This window comes from Sinocyclocheilus grahami, unplaced genomic scaffold, assembly GCF_001515645.1.
Source record: "Sinocyclocheilus grahami isolate Dianchi unplaced genomic scaffold, SAMN03320097.WGS_v1.1 scaffold77.1, whole genome shotgun sequence".
Taxonomy (NCBI): Eukaryota; Metazoa; Chordata; class Actinopteri; order Cypriniformes; family Cyprinidae; genus Sinocyclocheilus; species Sinocyclocheilus grahami.
In genome coordinates, this window is record NW_015505256.1 from 1995139 (window position 1) to 2009955 (window position 14817).

Consider the following 14817-nt stretch of genomic DNA (forward strand, 5'->3'; position numbering starts at 1 on the left):
TTGAGCGGCGTCATGCAAATCTTCCCACATCGTGATGTAGATATGTGGGGGCGTGTTAGAATGAGCCGTTTTAGGTAGGCGTGGTTGACTCTTAACTTTTATTCATTCTTTTTATATAATTTGAGACTTTAGTCTTTGCAACTTTACAGATCTTCTTCATTTATTCTAAATTATTTATTTTTCATTGGCTCAAGTTAAAAAATATAGATGTGAATCATTACCCTAAATTTTTTTAATTGGATTAATGAAACATTTTTTTCAGTGTAGTAGAGAATGGTGCTTGAATGCATGAGCTGGTAAAATGTACACTTGCATGCAATTTTTTTTTTTTGTGCTAATCAACACCATGCCACAAAATGCAGAGCTTAGCTTGTATTGAACAAGACTTCAGTTTTGGTATAGTACAGAGCCATGAAACATCTTTGGGAGTTCGTCCTTTGACAAGGCAATAGCATGATAAGGCTACTAAAACAACAACATAGCATGTCCTGTGCACAGTTCAGAAGGCAAGTATACGGGTCCACAGGTGCTCTGCAGAGATGCTGGGGAGTTTGTGAGCGTATCTGACCAAGACATACGTCCCTCCTGCAGCCGACACAACACCACACAGCCACAGACCTCGAGTGATCACCTGCAAAAGACCAGCAAGACAACTACTTATTTTTTACAATCAGCTCATTGGTTTCAGTGCTGGAAACACACTTTGATTAGTTCCTGAACTACAGCAGGACATTTTGAAGTTTCTAATTTAATTTTTAAAAAAAATTTAAATTATTTTTCTACCATCAGTTTGAAATGTGCTATTATGATCATAAGACGAATGGATCTTCATGTGAAATAATGTTTTGTTGATAGCTCAGAATGAAAGAGCCGTTTTAAAACACTTTGTTTTTAGCCTCTCATGGTTCCTGATTTTACACTGGTACGGGTCATTTATCAGTCAAACGTTGCTCTCAAGCACTTTCAAACATACAGGTTTTGTCTTCACCTTATTTTGCCAATGCCAGTGCTTCACCGTTTCATGGTACCGTGTTCTGGTGAATGTGACTTAAGAGGCAAGTAATCAGGCATATGAATTAGTGAACAACGAAAAACAAGATAATAGAACACAAAAAGGCTCTTAACATTGTGTAAAGCGGGATGATTGTTTTAGGCTTGATGAAGTGAAGGATATTGTCCAGGTATTTTCAGATCAGAAAATATCTGGAATTGACGCGTGCTCTCATCTACGACACAGAACACATAATAGCAGCCTTTAATGGTCTAGCTCTTGGTCTGGTCTAAACCTCTTGGAAATAAATGTGTGTGTCTGTATTTTTCACCCTGCCATCAGTAATGAGGTTGACCTGTGTCACTGCAGGCTGTATGTCACATGCGATCAGCTGGTCAGACTGATTACTGAGTCAGTGTGTGTGTTTGTTCTGTGTGCATACTACTTAATGAACAGAAAACAAGGACAGCTTTGCTTGGCAGCTCTGATAAACAAACTTGTTTAACTACAAAACCCGCGACCCTGAAGTTGTTAGCTCTACATTTACATTTAGTCATTTAGCAGATGCTTTTATCCAAAGCGACTTACAAATGAGGACAATAAAAGCAGTCAAAACTAACAAAAGAGCAACAATATGTAAGTGCAAATGACAAGTCTCGGTTAGCCTAACACAGTACACGTAGCAAGGTATTTGTGTGTGTGTGTGTGTGTGTGTGTGTGTGTGTGTGTGTGTGTGTGCTGGCAGCTTATTTAATTCAAGGAAATGCATCCTGAGATTAATATTAATACAACATAAACATAATATTACAACTTATATATGTACAAAATGATGCATTAAGAGTTTATTTGCAAAAACAGATAACTCCATTTTTAAAAATTTTCAAAAATCATGTTTTTTATTATGTTATCATGTTTTTATCAGTCAAACTGCAGTTGGGTAAAAATAACTAAAAAATACAACTAACTAACACAATAAAACACAATAAAAACACGATAACATCATAAAAAAAACATGATTTTTTTTTTTATTTTAAAAAAACGTAGTCTTAAACTCTTCTTTTGCAGTACACGACACAATGGGAGAAATAGTAATTAAATTAAATTCAAGTTTATTTGTACAGCGCTTTTCACGATACAAATCATTGCAAAGCAACTTTACAGCAAATTAAGTTTCTACAATATTTAGTGGTAGCTTATCAGTGGTGACTGTCAGTCAATGTACATATGGCATTTTTTTTTAATGTGCTAAAATGTCCACAATATATAGATATAATAACATATATTGTAACATTTTAGTTACTTATATTTACCCATATATTTTTGCATGTTTTATATGCTTTCACCCTAAATGTATTTACATTGTTCCAAATATATTTTAAAATATAGATTTTGCATTTATCCAAGATGATATAACAAATGTCTTGAAATGTTTCTGGAGCATCAAATCAGCAAATTACAATGATTTCTGAAGAATCACGTGACACTGAAGACTGGAGTAATGGTGTTGAAAATGTAGATTTGCATCAAAGAAATAAATTACATTTTAAAATATAAGAACAGTTCTTTTAAATGGTAATAATATTTCACAATATTTTTACTGTATTTTTGACCAAATAAATCCAGCCTGAGTGAACATAAGAGACTTCTTTCAGAAATGCTGAAAAAACGAAATATCACAGTAGTGTATATGAAATATATTTTGGCCAGAATATATTTTTCCAATGTGAACAGCAATGAACAACAATGTCAAATGAACTACACATGAACTCAGTAGCTGCAGGTGGTGTGAAGGAGTCATGTGACTGCAGGTGACAGCTGCTAGTGTTCAGATACAGTAATGCAGCAGACACTGAGTTGATGGCCTACCTCTACATAGTTGTACATGGACAGGTCAGCTATGGCGTGATCATCAGGTACACGAACTCTGGTGTACTCTTCGAGCACAGCAGCTGCAGGCAGAGCATATGAAAATAATTCATTACATTTGAGAACAAATATTTGGCACCTCTTAGTTCCCGCTTAGATTTTATTAACCAATACTGCTAATTAGCAATAATCCTGTGATGTTACTCTGGGATGAAATATTTCAAACAAGTATACTGTATGTACATTTAAAAGATGGATGTGCTTTTGATCAATTTATTTATTTTTATTTTATTTTTATTTTTTTTGAGAAATGAAAATGCATTTATATATTTATTTTTAATTATCTTGTTTTTACATGCATTTAATTATGAATTTTACATAATTTAAATAATAAATTCCTCTTGAATTTTCTTGTGAAGCAGTTTCTATCTCACCAAGGTTTTCATTAAACTGATCCATAATCTCATCAAAAACTAAACAATCCTCAAAGCCCTGTGAATCAAAATAAAAAATGAGCTTAATGGGCTTTCAGTTGAAACACTCGCATGTTTAAAACAAAACACACATTTATTGGTTATTAATATTCTTCCACTTGTTCTAAACATTTCACTCTGCAAGACCATCAATGACTACATTTACAAGCACACAATTTTTAAAATAAGATCCATATCAGGGTTATTATAGTTAACTAAAACAATTAAAAAAAATATTGTTACTTGAAATAATAAATGTTAGCTGAACTAAAATATTAAATAAATTTAAACTTAATTATGTCAAGTAGTAGCCATGGAAACATTACTTATTTTCATTTAGTTTGAATAAAATAACTGAAACTAAAAACAAATAACTAAACTAAAAAAAAATACAAATATTAATAAAAATATTAAAAAAATTTAAAAATTCACAATATTTCTAAAACCTTGAAAATATAGCAATACAAACTAATTAAAACTACTAATAGTATCCCAATGATACGAAAATAACACTGGTCCATATTCTGGCCAAGCTTTTATTCAGTACAAAGATGCTTACATGCTTCAGAGCTTGGAATATTTCTGTATACTGCTGATTGCATTTCAGCTGATGTTCAGGTTCTGTTGACCTCACTGGGAGCAATTACAGCTGGAGACAAAACTGAAGCAGGTTGATGAGAATTAATATCCTCACCACCCCCACTTACTGCATTCATGCCTTGACCATGGCCTGAGCCGGCAGCCGGAAGAAATCCTGTTTGAGAGCCTCACTGAGAAAACACAGACACATAGACACACTCAGTCAATAACATACATGCATAACACTGTCACTTCTGTCTGTGGCACAATGACTCACTGCTTAATTATGTTAATTATAACATTTAATATAGGGCAATCTCCTCCAAAGCCTCCTCCTGTTAATTCAAATAAAAACGACATTTTGAGAATTATAACCTGTACAATTCATTTGCACACTGACTAGTTATTCAACATATTATGAAAGCCTGAAACTGAATATTTTATATAAGGGTCAGTGTTAAATTAAGATGGTAAAGGTAATTAAATATCACCCTAATTGTTGTTTCAAACCCATTTGACTTTTTTTATTATGTGGAACACAAAAAGAGAGTATTGGTCACCATTCACTTTGGATTGTATCTTATTGGGATACCATAAAGCTAATGTGACTGAGACTTTTATTATGCCTAATATCTCCTTTTTGTTTCACAGAAGAAAGTAACACAAGAGCAAGTATGGTGACAGAATTTTAATTTCTGGATTAAGTATACTTTGTTGATATGAATAATTCAATACATCTAGATCCAAAGTTTTGGGTCAGTAATTTTTTTAAAGAAATTAACACTTTTATTCGGCAAAAGTGTTGTTGCAAAAGGTGATGTTACAAAATATTTATATTTCAGATTTTCTATTTCTATTTGTTCTTTTGAACTTCCTATTAATAAAAGAATCCTGAAAACAATTGTATCCAGGTTTCCACACACAAAAAAAAAAATTATAAAAATTATGAAAATAATAATACATGTTTCTTGAGCAGCCAATCAGCTTATTAGAAGGATCATGTGACACTGAAGACTGGAGTAATGTTGCTGAAAATTCAGCTTTGTTCACAGGAATAAATATAATTTTTTTAATTATTTTAAAATATATTCAAATAGAAAACAGTTATTTTAAATTGCAATAATATATCATAATATTACAGTTTTTACTGTGCTTGTGGTCAAATAAATGCAGCCTTTGTGAGCACAAGAGATTTCTTATCAAACTTCCGCATGGTTGTGTATTGCAAAATAACATATTTCTGTTGGATCTTTCAGTGCTCATATATTTGTAACGTAGACAGTTGAATAATTTTTACAACTAAATGTAAATCTTGAGCAAAATAAGAACATCTTCAGTTGATTCTCGAATGCTGAACTGCACATTGAGCTGTTTGAAACTTATTTACAGTTCTTCACCCCGTCATCTCAGTACTGTATCTCCTCATCACCTGCAGCATTCATGTTAAAAAGCCCGCCCACTGGGCTGCGTGTCTGTTAGACTGCAATTTCACACCTCACTAAGAGGTGTAGAGATGTACTTCAGACCTGAGAGAAGCATGAAGCAGAAAGTGTGAAAGAGAGTACTCACACTCCTATTAGAGGTACAGAGTCAGGAAAGTATTTCTGGAAACGGATGACCTCGTCACCGCTGCGGATCTTCTGGAATTCTTCAAAGGGCATGAAGAGTGTGCATGTGAACGTCCTGTCCTTCAAAATCGAAAATCAAAAGGAACATGATTTTATGCAAGGAAACCACAACATAACCAAAGCAAAAGATTATAATGTACGTTCAAAACACTTCTGGAGGCTGAATTATTTGAATTATTCATAAACCATTGTCATCAAACAGTAATTCTAAAAACCCTGAATATATGATTAAAAAAATGCAGACAGGCTAGTAATATTTTCTCTGGAAATTTGGAGAGTACTAGTAAAGAGACATTTTGCATTTGTATTTGTGATGGAAAACCACATTAGACATAATAATTATAATCATCATCATCTTCATCCTCATCATCACAAAAAATAATGAATGGTCAATTACAAAAACTTTAATAAATAAAATAATAATAATAATAATAATAATGACCAAAAACGAATTAACAGGTAATCATAAAAATTTAATAAATAATACAATATTATTTAATAATAATAATTAAAACAATTTTGAATGGTTAATCACAGAATACTACTATGAATAATAATAAGCAACAATAATAATGATAAAAAAAACTAAAACTTCAAAACTTGTATAATAAAATATTTATGGCTGTCTAATCGCGATTAATCGCATCCAAAATAAAAGTTTGCTTTACATAATATATGTGTGTGTACTGTGCATATTTATACAGTTTTTAAGAAATATATATATTTAATATATATAATTCAATGCACACAGACTGAAGTAGTTTAAGTCTTTGGTTCTTTTAATTGTGATGATTTTGGCTCACATTTAACAAAAACCCACCAATTCACTATCTCAACAAATTATAATATGGTGACATGTCAATCAGCTAATCGACTCAAAACACCGTAATTTAAATGTTTTTCTTGAAAAAAACCATAACACATTACTACTTAAATTTACTAACTTTTAGTCATCATGAAATGGCAATGTGCCAATGTAATCCAATGTACACTGCCATTCAAAAGTGTGGGAGTTAAGTTTTTCTTAACTTTTACATTTTTACAAAAAAAATTACATTTAAAATAAATGCTGTTCTTTTGAATGATCTATTCATTAAAGAATCTCGAAAAAATGTATCTGGGTTTCCATAGAAATATTAAGTTGCACAACTGTTTTCAGCTTTGCCATCACAGGATTGTGATGATATTTTAAAAATATATTCAAATAGAAAAAGAAAAAATATTGTAAAAATATTTCACAATATTACTGTATTTCAGATCAAATAAATGTGGCCTAGGTGAACATAAGAGACTCCAAAAAAAATTTAAAATCATACCGACCACAAAACTTTTCAACAGTAGTGTAAATTTAAACTGGATATTAAAATAATAAAAAATAAATAATAAATAAATAACTAACAGGCCAGGACTTGATTTTATCCATTAGTGATTGATCAGATCCCAAAAAGTGGGCGAATGAAGAGAGGACTTGAAAAGAAAGATATTTGGGATTATATGCAAAATAGGGACATAGGGTTTTATCTTCAAAAGAACCCAATCGGTAATTTAAAAAAGGGACATAATTTAAAAAAGGTACCATACATAAGGTGTAAAGTGGCACATTCAGTGTTTCAAATATTTTTTGAAATGAAGTTGGTTAAATGAAATACAGAGTTCTGGCATGAAACTCTAGATGGCGCAGTCCGATAGGTCTAACTCAATCTGACGTAATGACATCATTATCACATGGCGCAGCTGATTGGTTCTCTCCTGTATTGGTAGCCAATGAGCTCGCTGCTCAACATTCAAATATATGACTAGAGCTTGCCGTAGCAGTGCCGCTTGCTTCAGAAATCCTCCACCTTCCCCAGCTCCACCTGTATAGGTCTGCTACGAGGTGATTCATGTATGCTATGGGGTTATTTCATGTATGTTATATTTGCAGCAGCAATATTCCTTACATGCTCACAGCAGCATGTTGTGGATGTATTGGCAGTAGCAAGTCTCGGTACTTGCTCTGCCGCAGCAGCAGCAGCGTAGCAGATCTATTCCGCCAAGAACAAATACATTAACATTGTCATGTACATTACCATGCCAATCCCTCAGAGAGTTGTCATGACAGAACTGTTACCTTTTAGCAGCTCCTTGTTGAGGTTGGCTCTGTCCACAGAGAGGATGTACTACAACAGAAAGAACAGCCATGTTTAGGGAACATCCAGGTTAGAGTCAGTCAGCCAGGGGAATGACAACTTTAATCTCTATTATGCATGTTCTGGATTATCTGGAATATTTTAAGCCTGAAATGATGGATTTATGACAGCCATGGAGTTCAGTCACCTGAAAGGCACTATAATCTACAGTTTAGATGTATTAACTGTTTAAAAGCACCTTGACAAACATTGTTTGCAGCAGTGAGTGTGTTTTGTGAGGGGATTACATAGCAGTATTAATAAACTAATGGTTTAAAATCAGTTCTGTTTCTGTCCATCTGCTGATTTCCAATAAACATAATCCCCGCAAACCTCATGAGGGACAAAATGAACACACAAACTGGGCTAGAGAGACCTGAGCTTTTCATCTCAGCTGTTCTCAAAGCATATTTAAGGGCTTTTTGTAGCAAAGACAACATGAAGCAGTGTCTCACAACCCTTTTCCAGGCTGGTAAATATTTCCCAACAGGATATTTAGTTGAGTCAGTGGTATTTAACAGCTTTGCTTCAGGACCAGAATTTGGTATTGGACATAAAAAATGTTTTGTACAACAGTAAATAATATGATGACCTATCCAGGCTCGAAAATGCAAATCAATTAATATGCTAAATTATTCAAATCATATACCTCTTACTTTTTTATTCGTTTTTTTGTTCATAAATTTCAATGATATTATGATGACCTGCCCAAAATGCAAATGTATTAATATGCTAAATGATTCAAATGATATACCCCTTTTTTTAATTTTCCATGTAAATAAATAATAATGAAATTATCACTTACTATTTTATAAGCTTTTTTCATAAATTTCAATGATATTCTGATGACATACACAGACCCTAAAAATACACATTTATTAATATGCTAAATTATTCAAATGATTTACCTACAAATTTTTTCATAGTTTTTATTCAGAAAATTTATAAAAATGATAATAATAATAATAATTTTTTTTTTCATAACAACCTGTCCATGCTGCTTTACATTCAGATGAATTTCTGTCAAACTATTGTGGCCTTATTTATTCCTCATTTATAATAATTAGAAAGGTGTAGATGTGACAGGAAACAGATTGTGCTGACTTCTCATAAAAAGCAAGAAGTCCTAATTGCCACTATTATGTGCACGTTATGATTGTAATGATTAACAAGCTGGTTTGAAAGGAGATGGTTGTATGGACTCTGCTGGGGTCACTGGTCACACATCAGCAAACAGACTCCGTGCATGAATGTATGTCTGATGTAAATCTTCTCAACTAGGGGGTGAATAACCCTGTAAATGTGCAACAACTTTACTACAACCTGTCATGTGACTGAGGCTTTCTCAACTGCTGTGGGAAGGATCCAGAGGATAACAATTTGAAGTTACTATATTTGTGTGAATATGAATGTGTAGATCAGAAAATTTTTATTGTTACCTGTCCCTTCTTGCCATAGGGTATTGGAGAGCGTTTTCCATTCACATTATGGATCATACGGGCATGCATTGGAATGCCTTTAGAGACTATCTACAAGAAAAAACAAATATGACTGGTAGTGGGAACCATATTTACACATACTATACAGTTTCATTGATGTAATACACTACCGTTCAAAAGTTTGGGGTCAGTAATGTTCTCTTATGCTTACCAAGGCAGCATTTATTTGATCAAAACAGTAATATTGTTAAATATTACTGCAATTTAAAATATCTGAACTCTATATTAATATATTTTCATATGTAATTTTCAGCATCATTACTCCAGTCTTCAGTGTCACATGATCCTTCAGAAATCATTATAATACACTGATTTGCAGCTCAAGTAATATTTATTATTATTATTATTATTATTATTATGTTGACAACATATTGCTGCTTAATATTTTTGTGCAAAAACATGATGCATTTTTTTCAGGATTCTTTCAGGAATAAAAAGTTCAAAAGAACAGTATTTATTTGAAATACAAATTTTGTAAAAGTTTTTCTACATCCTAGCTGAATAAAGGATCAAATAAAATAATATTATTTATATTTAATAGTATATATTATTCAAGTCATTGTAGTACAATACTTGAAACTAAAGCCAGAAGGCAATGAAAAAAAAAGATTAAAATGTGGTTGAAGTCCCTTAACAAAATGCTAGACTTAACCCTAAAGTCTAATTTGGGAATGATCTGGGTTGATGGGAATGTTGTTGCAGGACCAACAAAGGATGTTGATCCAGGCAGATGTCCTACTTGGGTAAATCTCATTACGTATTTTAAATACAAGGGCTCACAGCAGCTCCATCCATCTAACCTAATGCCTCTACAGCTTCAGACTGACTGTCGCACTCTATCCGATATGAAAAATCGTGTTAACCCAGGGTTGAGTTCATACGGTATTCCTGATCTGGCATTCCTGGCTCTGTCGAGCTGAAAAGTTGCACAAGTGTAAAGTAACCAAATCACAGAGACACGGGACTCTGTGTGCTCACTATAAAATTCAATACTTCCTATAATGACTATAAGTTTGACCATGTATGTACTGAGTGTAAGTAGCATTTGACCTAGTTTCACATGGCCACACTTGTTTCACATGGCCTCATGGTACTTTCAACACTTCCCTCAGTGGAAAAGCCTGAGACTAGCTCAGCCATCACCGAATTCATGAGTTGTCATAGAAATTACTGTATACCAGTTGACAAGTTCTCTGTGAAGAAGCAATTGCAAGCTAATATTGCTTCTAAAACCATCAATCTTGATAGAAAAATGCTAAATAATGAACCCAGCTCCAGGGGGATTATCTGTTTAATAAGTGTACTATACTGTAAACTGCTGCATGATCAAAGCATCTGCTAATGGCTGCCTACTACTTATTCAAAACACTGTGTTATGCATTATTAATTCAAATGAAAAGTGCCTAGTGTCTGAGAAAATGTTGAAGTGACATGACATGTGGCCAAGTATGGTGACCCATACTTGGAATTAGTGCTCTGCATTTACCCATCCAAAGTGCACACACACAGCAGTGAACACACACCCGGAGCAGTGGGCAGCCATTTATGCTGCGGCGCCCGGGGAGCAGTTGGGGTTTGGTGCCTTGCTCAAGGGCACCTCAGTCGTGGCATTGAAGGTGGGAGAGAGCGCTGTACATTCCCTCCCCCCACCTACAATCCCTGCCGGTACGAGACTCAAACCCACAACCTTTGGGTTATGAGTCCAACTCTCTAACCATTAGGCCACGACTTCCCCCACTGAATATGATGGTTTCAGCAACTATAAATAGCTCTTTTATAAAGAGGACACAAATGTATGTAAAATCAGAATAAATTAACCCTACAAACACTTAACAGTGCATGAAACTCCCACAAGAAACACAGGTAAATGAGTAAACCCATGCACCTTATCCTCCATTCCCACATATTTCAAGGCCTGGCGCCCCCTATGGGACAGAGCCAAGTTGATGCTTCGACCCCTCACGACTTTTGCCTGCCGAATATCTAACAGAATAAAAGTTTAAATGAAGAGGTTTGGAATGCATTTGAAGTTAGGATGACATTTGAAACCCTACATCTGTACAAAAATGAGACTGCGGTGGTCTATAATTGTCTAAAAGATTATAAGTGTGCTTAAAGATTTTGCCGAATGAGGTATGAATAATAAAAGTGGAGATATAACTGAGATGCAGAATGACAGCCTTAAAGTAAAGTCTCGATTAATGCTGGTGTGAGTGATAGCTCATGTCTTCACCTTCTCAAGATTCATAGACTGCAACGTCAAATCCTCGTTTTGCAAGGAAGCAGGCGTTCAATGATCCAACCTAAATTGACAGGTTTAGAACAAGAAATAGATTATTTATGACAAACTGATTCCATGTTTTGTTTTGTTTTTTTGGGATATGTACCATATGTACAAATACTTCAATGTGAATAGCTACTACATATCATGATACATGAAAAGGTAATCATTTACCATCATATGATACCAAATGTACAATGATTCAGTCGTAGTACATATTTGTATAAGTGTTAAAAATTATATCCGATTTTAGCGCTTCTGAAAAGCTTGCAATGACCTATTTTTTTCCTTATTAACTTATACTTAACTATAAACTTTTTAAGCATCTTAAAGAAAGAGGGATTAAATATATAATGTAGAAATGAAGACTTTGATGCATTTACTTTAATAATTTTATTTAAAATGTATAAATAGGCACTGCTGAATTTTCTCATGCTTTACCCAGCATAGACACTTGCTGACCAGCACAGGTCTAAACCAGCCATATTGCCATGCGTGGTGCATGTAACAATCCAATACAGACGAAGAAGAAGAAGAGTTCAATAATATTTAATAAACCAACGATCAGGGTACAATCCACGTTATCCACATTAAACATAGACAAGACCGGACAAACACTGGGAGCAAACACAGGGTTTAAATAAGACAGAGGACTAACAAGATAATTAACAATGACAAGTTAGAGAGATGAGGGGAAAATGTGTAAAACAGGGAATATGACAAGAGACACATATATTATATATAGACAAACAATATTCTCGTGATTTGTGACAAGTGCAATATTATTGATCATATTTTATCATCAGTTTTTTTATGTCACTCCCTTAAGCATGAGATCAGAAGATCAAACCATTAAAGAGAGAAACATTTACCTTAAAGTTGGTTTATGCAACTATAAACTCATAAAGACACTTGATGAAAACAAACACATCAAAACTCTGGATTCATTCATGAATATTATATTCTGAGCTTTGATGAAAGCCATGAATTGTGCATAACAGAAATATACATTTTAAATTAATTTTGTCAGCTTGTCAGAGTACACTAGAATATAACTATAAAGACTACATTTTACTAAAGTCCAGTTTGATCACAGGTCCAGGGTGATCATTTCATCACATCTATAGGCTAATGGAACATTTACAGAGTTCATAACCACTTTGTCAATCATTAACATTCTTCTCATGTGAGTTACAGTAGAATTACTATCTCTTAATTATTGTGATGAACATAGGTTACATTTTAATATAATTGTCCTTTTGTTTTTCAGTAGGAAACATTCTCTAACCAGAAATAACAGACCTGAGTCAGAGACACCCCACTAATACTTTTCTTTCATTTATCAGTCATTTTCTGTGATTCTTCAAATACTTAAATATCCAATGATTGCTTTGATAGAGAGAGTAAATGGTGATTGAGAGAATTTTAAGATATGTTATCAAGTCATAAAGCTGAAGTGATTCTCACCAAACTAGGTAAAGAGGGTCTGACTCTGCTGGAATCAGACTGTTGCGGGACCGAGTTTCAGTAGGCCTACCTATGCTTTTGTGGTTATGAAGGAGGAGCGACACAAAGTCAAACATCGACCAGCAGGTGTTACAAGATTTTCGATTTGTGAGATATTCGGTTTCAGTGCGCTGAGCATACATAAGTTACATATTCATGAATTTCCCGTATTTAAGTTACACAGTACTGCCGCTCCCTACACGGAGACAGACTTAAACGGCTCAAATGGATGGCCTGCCAGGTCTTCCAACCGGAAAATAAGTCCCAAAAAGGAATCTGTGCTTGGGCGGAAAGGCTTAAGCCGTCTCGTCCCTGCACGGGAAACCAGCAGATTGTGTCCCCTTAAGGGCAAAGACGAACACATCTCACCAACCTGCACAGGGGGCGAGAGCGTAATCCTCTTACCATCATATGATACCAAATGTACAATGATTCAGTCGTAGTACATATTTGTATAAGTGTTAAAAATTATATCCGATTTTAGCGCTTCTGAAAAGCTTGCAATGACCTATTTTTTTCCTTATTAACTTATACTTAACTATGCAATCTCGGGTTCAGATAGAGACAGGATGAACTTCTGCTTCAGCATCTTGAAATTGCTTACTCCATGCACGAGTTTAGGTGACGCAAATCCAGTCAACCCATAGAAGCTGGATGGTGTAACCATACGACAGCCTGATCCTCCCTCATGAGGCCCAGAGACAACTGAGTTGCGGGAAAAACCTCTGAAACAGGAACGGATACTAAAATCAGGCATGCCAGCACCAACCACAGAGTGGGGACTTGGATGTCAACATAGACCCTGCACCAATGGCTTTCGGGCTATCCTCTCGATCTCCAAAGCTAAGGCGCGAAGAACCGTCAAAATCAAAATGCAACAAGCAGCGGAACAGCTGATAGAGAGGCGAACACACTCGAGGCTGCTGTAGCATATGCATCATCTAATCCGCAGCCGAAAGAATCGATTAGGAGCTTCCGGAGCGGGAATCAGATTTGACTAACCACCTGACTCACGAGGCACTCTTCTGATGAACGCACGCGGTCTGGGGAAAAGAGCCAGAGAGACGGGGATTAATTCCATTCTCTCACTCTCTGTACACTCGGGCTCATCACCGTCACCCCAAGCATCGAGCTCGTGCAGTGCCTCGGCAACCGCAGAACTGGAACAGCGGGGGCTGAACGAACATCTCTCCTTTCTCAGAAAGAGAGCGAGCCCAGAGCGCAACTTACTCACAAACACAGATATCACGGATACAACAATAGATAAAGGCCGCAAAGCGATCTTCCTACCTGTTTCCTAGTAAGTCTGTGTAACATGCACCCATACATACCGGAAAACTCATTGTGTCCGCCTTAGAGGAGTAAACTACTCTATATAAATAGATGGCTTAGAACACAAGAATCTCTTTCCTACGAGCAACAGATGATTCGCTTCCTGAAGGAATTAAAATCTGATGAAATGCATATATGAGTATACGTCACGTATGCTTGGGGCAGTGCTAAGCGCTATTGGCCAATAAATTGGCGTGATGGTATAAGGGCTTCAGACATTCGTCACACCGGAGGTGTTCCCATAGCGATGACGTCATCGCAGCATTGAAGTGAACCTATGAGAGGGAACCGCTCGCACCTCATGTTTGCGGCTGAATGCAAACTGATGGACAACTATGCCGTGAAAAGACATCAGCGATCCGGCGCCGAGAAAAGAATAAGAAATAAAGATGAAGCCCGTGCATCACTTTCAGGTAGCCTACATTCATAATCCTGTGAATCTTTTTTGGCTGTCGACGTTAATAACATGGTTTTTAATGTTGGTGATAATTTAC

At 35.2% G+C, this 14817-nt stretch overlaps 1 pseudogene; it reads right to left on the bottom strand.

Moving 5' to 3' along the window:
• Positions 1 to 336: 336 nt before the first annotated feature.
• Positions 337 to 14626, bottom strand: LOC107586099 (kynurenine 3-monooxygenase-like; annotated as a pseudogene).
• Between the last annotated feature and the right edge of the window lie 191 nt (positions 14627 to 14817).